Raw genomic sequence first — 10,184 nt, forward strand, 5'->3', positions numbered from 1 at the left:
CTGTAATTTGTGATTCCGTAACTCTGTTGGGGAAGGAAATAAATATTATGAAAGTTAATAAACTAAATGCTTTACTATCCAAGTTCCTGACTTTATTTATTTATTGTAAGTAGACTTCTGCCCAATGTGGGGCTTGAACTCATGACACTGAGAGCAAGAGTTACATGTTCTACAGACTGAGCCAGTCAAACACCCTTTTTCTGAATTCATCTACCTTCTTACTTGTTTTTGGATTCCTGTATAACATAAGTACATCTCAGGGTTAGAGGAAATAATTCTGAAGAATTTATACGTTTTATGATTAAATAGTTTTAAGGGTTTTTTAAAAAAAAGGTTTTATTTATTTATTTTAGAGAAAGCATTATCGGGGAGAGGGGCAAAGGGAGAGGGAGAGGGAGAATCTCAAGCAGACTCTGAGTGTGGAGCCCAACTCAGGCCTTGATCTTACAACCCTGAGATCATGTCCTGAGCTGAAATCAAGCGTCGGATGTTCAACTAACTGAGCCATCCAGGCACCGCTAGGTTATTTTTTAATAATCAGTCTGATTACTGTTTTTGGCTTTTATTGTGGAAAATTTTGAACACATATAAAAGTATAGTAAAATGAACGCTATGAGCCTGTCAGCTAACTTCTGCAACAATCAGCTTTCTGCTGTTCTTGTTTCATCAATTTCCCTCCACACACAATTTTGTTGTTCTTGTTTGTTGGAGTATTTTAAAGCAAATCCCAGGGATCATACCTTATCTCCTTTAAATACTTCAGTATGTGTTTCTAACACATAATGACTTTAAAAAACATAATCACAATAACATTATTATAGCCAACAAAATTAACAAATTCTTATTATCTCCTAATACTCAATCCATATTTAGCTTTCCCCAGTTGTCTCCAAAATGTCCTCTTTCTTCTCTTTCATTTGGTTTTTTTCAATCAGGATCTAAATAAGGCCTGCACATTGCATTCAGTTGATATGTCTCTTAAGACTATTTTAGTCTATGACACTTCCCTCTCTCTTTTCTTACACATTTTGGGTGAAGAACCTGGATCATTTGTCCTCTGGAATGTCCCAATTCTGGATTTGGCTGATTGTATCCATGCAATGTTGTTTGTCTTATTCCTCTAGCTTCCATGTTTTCTAGAAATTGGTGGTTAGATCTAGAAGTTTGATAAGATGTAGGTTCAACTATTTTCATAAAAGTATTTCATGGGCAGTGAGATGTACTTCCTATTGCATCACATTTGAAGAAACACAATGTGTGGATGTCCCAGAGTTAGTGATGTTAAGATTATTCCGTGGATTTTGGTTTTATCAAATGATATATTACAGAGTTCCCCATGAGCTTGCCACTTAATAGTTTAAGCAGTCATCAATGATTGTTGCCTGATTGGATCAGAAAACAATCAAATCATTTGCCTGACCCATAATTTCTCATTTCCAAAGCTAATAGGTTTTGACCTAATTAGCCACTGCAGTTGCTTTCCAATGGAAGAATTATAGTTTTAAAACTAGGTTAATTAAATGATTTTTTAAAATCAAAAAACAAATCTCATAGGCACTTAGTGTGTATAAGCTATAGTTTTAGTTGGCATTTTAGTTGTGATATTCTTCATTCAAAAGGTTCATATTTCTCCCCTCATCTCACCATGTATAAAAACTAACTTGAAATAGATCAAGGATGTAAATTTAAGAGGTAAAACTATGAAACTCCTTTAAAAACTTAGGGGGTGGTTGTGCCTAGGTGACACAGTTGGTTGTATCCGACTCTTGGTTTTGGCTCAGGTCATGATCCCATGGTCGTGAGATCAGTCCTCACATTGGCTCTGAGCTCAGTGTGGAGTCTGCTTGAGATCTCTCCCTCTGCCCCTTCCATTCCTGCTCTCTCTCTCCCTCTCTCAAATAAATAAATCTTTTTTAAAAAACCACAGGGGATAAATCTTTATAACCTTGAATTAGGCAATGGTTTCTTAGATGTGATACAAAAGCACAAGCAATAAAAGAAGAAATAGACAAATTGGACTTAATCAAAAATTAAAAACACTTTTGCTACAAAAGATACCATCCAGTGAGTGAAAAGACAGTTCACAGGATGGGAGAAAATACCTGTAAATTGTGTACCTGATAAGGGATTTGTATCTACCATATATAAAGAAATTTTAAAATTCAATAATAAAAATAATTAAACCAATTTGAAAATAGGAAAAGGATTTGAATAGACATTTACCCAAAGAAGATATACAAAATGGCCAATAAGCTCGTGAAAAGAAACTTAGCTTGATTAATATCAAAGAAGCCATCAGGTAAATGCAAACTACAGTGAGGTTTCACTTCACGCTCACTAGGGTGGTTGTAATCAAAATGACAGATAATAACAAGGGTTGACAAGAATGTGAAGAAATTAGAACTCTTATCTATTGCTGGTGGGAATGTAAAATGGTGCTGGTGAGAATGTAAAATGGTACTGCTGCTTTACAAAGCAGTATGGAAGTTCCTCAAAAGGATAAACACAGTTAACATATGGCCTAGCAATTCTACTCCTAGATATATACCAGAGAAAGAAAACATATGCACATACAAAAACTTGTACATAAATGTTCATAGCCACATATTCAGAATAGCCAAAAAGTGGATACAACCCAAATGTCCATCAACCAGTGAATGGATTAACAAAATGTAGTGTGTTCATAAGCACATAAGGGAATATTATTCAGCTGCAAAGAGGAGTGTAGTACTAGTACTGCTACATGTTATTACATGGTTGAACCTTGGAAACATTATGGTAAGTGAAGGAAGCCAATTACAATTCCACCTATAACTTATGATTCCATTTATATGAAATATCTAGAATGGGCAAATTTATAGAAACAGAAGTACATTATGGTTGTCTATGACTAGGTTGGTGGGTTGTGGGGGAGGAAGAGAGAAATAAGGAATGACTGCTAATGGGTATATGGTTTCTTTTTGGGAGAATGAAATGTTCTCAAATTGCTTATGGTGATGGTTGCACAACTCTATTGTAGTATTTACTTATTTTTTCTAGTTTTATTGAGATGGAATTGACATATACTGTTGTATATATTTTAAATAAGTGAATTGTATGGTATGTGTATTATATCTCAATAAAGCCTTTTTTTTAACTTTCAGGATAAAAGCTAAAGTAGTTCACTTCACAAGGTGAAGAGAACTGCAAGTACAAAGACTCCCTGAGGCCAAAAAAAGGAAGAACAAAAGAAAGAGAGAAAGAAATGAAGTTGCTAGACTCATTGACAAATACTTGTAAGTTGGAGAGCAGATGGACAAATGACAGTCATTAAACAAAATTTAGAAAGCTTAAAACTTAATGCCTGAGGTTAGGAAGGGGAAAAAGCAAGCTTCTTCTTGCAGAAATCTGAAAAGGAATTGACTAAAAATGGTTTAAACATTAGTTGGACTCCTAAATATCCTCCTTCAGCCCTTGCAGCCAGATGACACCCTACCCTGCCTCCCTTGCCATCCCTTCTGTCATGGAATGGAGTGGCTTTTCTCTAGAGTGAGTTAAAGCCAAAGGGACTCTGTTCTCAGGGACAGACACAATTGGGGACTACAGGGAGATTAATGGGAAATCTACATCCAAAACAGTGAGACACCCAGCCTCCTTCCTACTGAACTGCTAATAAACCAGTAATCAGTTTTCCTAGAGACACTGACAGCTGGGGATCCTCCTACCAAAAACAGTCAAAACTCTGCTAGGTCATACTACAGTAAAACCCACTAGTCAACAGGACTCAGTGTCCAACACACATCTTCCAGTCAGTTTTTCAATCTTTCTCTCCTAAATATCATTGGACAACCTAAGATCGTCAAACACTTCAAGAGAATCTCTAACACCTAAGACAAAAACCAAAACAGTGACAATGTAAGAAGCAGAAGAGAACTTTTAAAAATCATTATAATTAATATCTTTGTGTCCTCAGAGGGATAAGAAAATTTTAATATGATAGGAGAAAAAATTCAACAGAAAGGTTGGAACATAAAGTTTAAGACACTTTCCAGAAAGTAGAGTGAAAAGACAGTAAAATGGAAAAAAAATAGGAAAAAAATTAAATTAGAGGATCAGGCCAGGACATTTATTTTTTAAAATATTTTATTTATTTGAGAGAGAGCAAGATCGTGCATGAGTGTGGGGGGCAGAGGGGGAGGAAGAAGCAGACTCCCCACTGAGCATGGAGCCCAATGTGGGGCTCGATCCCAGGACCCCGAGATCATGACCTGAGCCAAAGTCAGACACTTAACCAACTGAGCCACCCAGGTGCCCCAGGCCAGGACATTTAATATCAGAATAATAGAATTTACAGAAAGAAAGAACAGAAAATAGGAGGAAAGAAAGAATTTGAGAAATAATACAAGATTATTTCCAAGAACTGAGAAACAATTTTCTAGACAATGCTCCATTTCTCAGAAAGTTATTGAAGGATGTACTCCTGGAAAATGAGGCAGTTATTCAAGAAATATGAAATCATGAGAAGTAGAAAACCAAGGATTCACCAAGACAGAAGAGAGATAAGAATTCCATGACTGATGGTAGAACAAAAATCCCAAGGAATCTGCTGTGCATCACTCTAGAGTCTGAATCAGGACAGAGTACTTCAGGAGGGAAATCAATCTCTCCCTCACTCCCCACATACACATACACACTAGATTGTCTGATATATTTTAAGACTTTGAGGCGCACCTGGGTGGCTCAGTTGGTTAAGCGTCTGCCTTCGGCTCAGGTCATGATCCCAGGGTGCTGGGATTGAGCTCTGTGTTGGGCTTCCTGCTCAGCGGGGAGTCTGCTTCTCCCTCCCCCTCTCCCTCTGCCCCTCCCCACCCCACTTGTGCTCTCTCTCTCTGAAATAAATAAATAAAAATAAAAATAAAAGACTTTGGGAGCTGTATATATGTACTTCTAGTGGAAAGTTTGGTGATAAACTAGTGATTACTTCTTAAACAGAGGAAAAATCAGACAATGATTAAATCCAGGAAAAAGTTTTAAATTGTAATACAAAAGAAATGTTATTATGTATACTACATGGCTCAGTATGAGTATAAATACCAAATAATGGTCTAATCAAATATGATATTTGGAAGCTAGGAGGATGAGGGGAAGGGAAGTGTATGTGTATTGGGGAGGAGTTGTAATGGAGTTAAATGATCTTTCATAGTAGATGGTTAAGGGATGGTGTTTAAACTGAAAAATATCAGGCACCTGGTGGCTCAGTCGGTTAAGCGTCTGCCTTCAGCTCAGGTCATGATCCCAGGGTCCTGGGATCGAATCCCGCATTGGGCTCCCTGCTCCACAGGGAGACTGCTTCTCCCTCTGCCCCTCCCCCCACTCATTCTCTCAGTCTCCCTTGCTCTTGTGCACCCTCTCTCTCAAATAAATAAATAAAATCTTTAAAAAAAATAAACTAAAAAAGATCAAGAAATAGCTGAAGAAGCAGGTTCAGAAATAAGGAGTTAAGTATCAGAAGAAACAACTAAGAGTTGAAGGTAGTTGCCTTGGGGAAGCAGAAATTGAGAGTAAAGAGGGTAAGGCCGGCATTGGATGTTCAACATTATCAGCTTTGTAAAACCATTTGACTTTTTTTGAGATTCATTTACTTATTTGAGAGAGAGTGTGTGCATGTGAGTCAGGGGAGTGACAGAGAAAGAGGGAGAGAGAATCTCAAGCAGACTCCCCTCTGAGCACGGAGTCCTGAGATCATGACCTGAGCCGAAATCAAGAGTTGGCCACTTAACCAACTGAGCCACTCAGGCTCCCCTGGACTTTTCCAGGCTATTTAATCAAGTTACTTACAATGTACACATTCCTGAGAATACCCCATTGTAGCAACATTGTTTATTTCCAAATTTTTCTGCCTTCAACTTAAAAGGTGTTTCTTCCCAAGAAACTGAACTTTTCTGTCATATGGGCTTGAACAAATAGGAGAATTTGGTTCACAAAATGGATTCATTGCAAACTTTATAAATCACAGACATCAGTAAAGAAGTTCTTTATTCCATCTTATTGCCTTATGTCATGAAGCATAATAAATCCTCACATGACCTGCAGTAACAAATGCTGAATCAAACCACTCCTTGAATTTGTCCAAAATTTTCAGGTCTGTGTTGTATGACAGCCACATGTTCTCATCTACGAGGTTGAGAACAGTGTGAGCTATGAATGGTTCAGATGACAACGATCATTGTTGGATTCTGTTTTTCCAGCTGGCAAAAACTCCATTTCAAAAACTGGAGTGTCACGGTGGCCAACAATTCTAAAGCAGAAGCTTTCAGACATTGTCTTCAATAGATAGCTCCTGCAGGGAACAGCCGGTCAGTTTCCACTGCAGACCCCTGCTGGGCAGCCTCTGTTGGAACTCCCTGAAAACCATTTGACTTTTTAACCTGTGTGTGTGCGTGTGTGTGTGTGTGGAGTGTAGGTTGAATACCCAGTACTAAATAAACAATGACTAATTTTTTGCTTTTTGGCTTTCTTTTTATCAAGGCTTCATTACCCTAATGCAACATAAATTGCAAGATCATATGGTATCTTGCTTAAATTAAACTCTAACTCTTGATTTGGGAGCTTCCTTAGGCTTCTACATACAGTATGGACAACACTGTAGCATAATCTCATTGGCAGCACTTTTACAAATTTTACAACCTGATTATATATGTTGCTATCTCAACTCAGCTACTTACTACTGATTCTTACAGCCTTCTATTTCCAAGTTTAATTTTCTGTCCTTGAGGTTTGCTGACTGACAGGTACACAAGGATTCTTTTATTGCATAAATTTTATTACAAGCTGTATAAAAGATTTACACTATAATAAAAGGTATATTGCATAAATACCATATATAAAACTAAACATATATCCAATATAATAATGTGTAATAAAACTTGTGTCTATGAGGTATATTACAAAATGATATTTAATTTTAGTGAAGACTATTAGAGGTTTTTTAGTGGAAGATAGTGTGGATACCCTGCATTATTCAATGCAAAGTCTTATTAATCCAGATAGTTTAAAAAAGAATACAGATTCTTCTAAAATACACACACAATGGTATATATTTTCTATGCCCTTACTTATGTATGCAAATATATGTAAAAAGGATAAGCTGATACCCTTTTGGGAGAGTACAAAATTTGAAAGGGATCAAAAAGGACTTACCTTAACTAAAATATTCCAGTTTTTTTTTAAATGGGGGGATGTTTTCATGTATTTTCCATGTAATTAAAAATTAACATTTAAAAAAATAAATCTAATTTAAAATAAAATTTTATTAAGGTACAATACACATGCAAAAAAATGCACAAAGGACACTTTTGCACTCAAGACATTTTCACTAAGTGAACACAGCTATGTAACCACACCGAGGTCAAGAAATACAATATTACAAGCACCCCAGAAGATGCCCCTACACCTCCTCTCAATCACTGTCCCCCCTCTCCATCCCAGAGGAAAACATTACCCAGCTTCTAACAACAAAGATGAATTTTTGACTTTATGTAAATGTAATCATTATGATATATATTCTTTTGTCTCATTTGTTTGCTCAACATCATGTTGTAAGATTCATTCATTCTTGTTTCCTGAGGCTGTCATTGCACTCAGAATTTGACTATTAACAGATGACTTTTTAAATAAGGGTTCAGTGCCCCTAAACATTTTTTTTAAAAAATAACTAAGTAGGTTTGAATTTCACTTTTCCATGATTTAGGGGGAAAAATTATGCCGGACAACAGTATCCAACTATCAACATGTAAGCTCCTGACCTCCAAGTGATCTGTCATCACCAAAAAACAAGTAAATTATCAGAACAGCAGAAGTTTTAATTTAAGAATCATTTGAATTATCTAGATAAAATGCATAAAATTTGATTAAATTCAGAATTTATGTTTAACCGAAATAAGATATTCAGTTACTTTGACATCGTGATTAAAATCTGATGGAATAGCTTGCTACTGAAAAGAAACACAAAGCTTGTGGGGGCAGTGATATATTTAAATCTCTAATGAAAGATTAAAAAGGGATATGTTCCATGGCCAAACCCCCCAACAGCAGCATGGAGCTTTTGTCACAAGCTGTTTCAGGCCTTGAAGCTTAACAAACAAGTCTAAAATAAAAATATGTGAGTTTATAGACATGAAAATAGAACCTAGTAAAACTAAGCCTGGGCCCTGCCTCTGCCATTGGCCTGGAGGCTTAGGATCTGTTTCTTCTACTTCTTGGGATTATTTTTTGTCTGTGTTATGGTGTTTGTGAGTCTAGCTGAGATCTTCGCCTACAACTCCCAGATGAAGCCATAAACCCTCTTCAAACTCTGACTCATCTGCCAACCTGGATTACACATAAGGTGTAGACAGCAAGAGGACTGAGCAGGGAGTTAACTCTCTTTCTGCCACTGCTAAAGCCACATAGCAATGGAATCCAGTGGTTTCCAGCCTTTCCAGGAGGAAGATCCCACTGAATGCACTTTGCTGCTTAGCTTTGGTTGTTGCTCTGAACTGTTGCCAGGCAGAGCCCATACTCTCTGTGCTCAGCATGCACAGGTGATTGTCAGACATGTGTCCCAGTAATTGTTGGTGGCACACCCTGAAATCATGAGTATCCCTATTTGGAAATAACAGTATCACTGTTCTCTTGCAAAATATTAAAAATAGCCCTCAGATACCTGTGACTACCTTCAGATTTGTTACCACCATTTGTTGGTACCACCATTTGTTGGTACCACCACCCCACCCCTCTTATGGCAAAGATGAGTGGCCTGAGGTGCAGAGTTAAATGATGCAATAATGAATGTAGTTATATCATGGGATATAGACGCTAGTAGGAAGGATACTGATCCATGAATTTGAAGGCCTGGGTTCTAGTCTTCACTTTAAGAACGCTTAGCTTTGTGATCCTGGCCAGACTTTCTATACTTTTCTCACTTTATACATTTCTGTTTGTTTTTTACCCCAAATAAATACATTACTCTTTCAATTTATAATAAGTAGTATCATTTTACAACACAGAGTTATAACATTGACATTCATGTTCCCTTATATTTTTTCAGTGGTGATGTTCTAATTAGGGTGAGCATCGTATGTTCCTCATATACTTATGCCTTCCTTATTCTCTTTCCCCTGTTGCCTTTTTCTCCTCAATTAGCAGAATAGGATTCTCCATGTTCACCCCAATGACCTGTATTAACATTTCTAGACATGTGATCACTTCTTCATATTTGTTCAGGTAAATGTACATAATTGACACATTACACTTGAATCGAATTCCCTATAAAGTATAAATGCAATGTGCTGGTGCCTGAAATAATGTTGTCTTCAGTGACAGACTGGTCATCTCTGGTGGCAAAGAAAACCTAAATATGCTAAAGTAGACTAACTCCTATTGGAGACCTATCACATAATTTTGGTAACATGGCACCTTCACTTAACACCTAATGCAGAGAACTTGAGTTTCCTTTTGAATATCTGGACGAGATTTTTATCTTGGAACGTGAAGTTGCTAGAGAAACTGGCCTGTTCAAACCTGTTTGGACGTTCTTAAGGATAAATGATTGCTCTTTACTCTGGTTAAGATTATAGATTTTCCATTGTTGATTTGGTCTGACAACATAAAAATGTAGAAAAGCCTTTGTTAAGGATTATAGACAGTTTTGTAAATTTTGAGGACCTCAAGGAAAAGAGTTTACTAGGGATTTGCTAGTATCAACTTTGTACAACTTAGAGGCGCAATCTATTACTCATTTAGGAAGCATGGAATGAGATCACTAAGCATGTTATAGCATAACACTATTCCTAAAAATGAACACTAGTCCACTTACGGGAGGTTAAGAGGAGTTGAAGGTCTAAATAAATTAAACTCTAAAGAAAATAATAAAGTCTCCATCTTAGTAGGAACAGTGGCTATTTATTGAGCAACTCGTTTCTGCCACACACTATACTAAGCCCTTTTAATGTATTATCTAACTTAACTAAATTTTCACAACAATCCCATGAGGTGAGTCTTAGTATCACTATTTTACAGGTAAGAGAAGTGAGACTAACAGAGGTTAAAATCAGCTTCTAAAACCTCACAGCTGGTAGGGACATCAGAATTCAAAGCCAAGTCTATCTGATTTTAAGTCTGAGTTCTTTCCAGGATAAAATACTGCTGCCGTTTTTCATTCTGTG

The 10,184-nt window shown here is 36.8% G+C and overlaps 1 pseudogene; it reads right to left on the minus strand.

Annotated features, from left to right (window-relative positions):
• Window positions 1-5,881: 5,881 nt before the first annotated feature.
• LOC114201270 (trafficking protein particle complex subunit 2-like) lies at window positions 5,882-6,300 on the minus strand (annotated as a pseudogene).
• Window positions 6,301-10,184: the final 3,884 nt, after the last annotated feature.

The sequence above is a fragment of the Eumetopias jubatus genome, unplaced genomic scaffold (assembly GCF_037043125.1).
Source record: "Eumetopias jubatus isolate StellerSeaLion01/CBP00866 unplaced genomic scaffold, mEumJub1_p1.0 scaffold_9, whole genome shotgun sequence".
In the NCBI taxonomy this organism is placed as follows: Eukaryota; Metazoa; Chordata; class Mammalia; order Carnivora; family Otariidae; genus Eumetopias; species Eumetopias jubatus.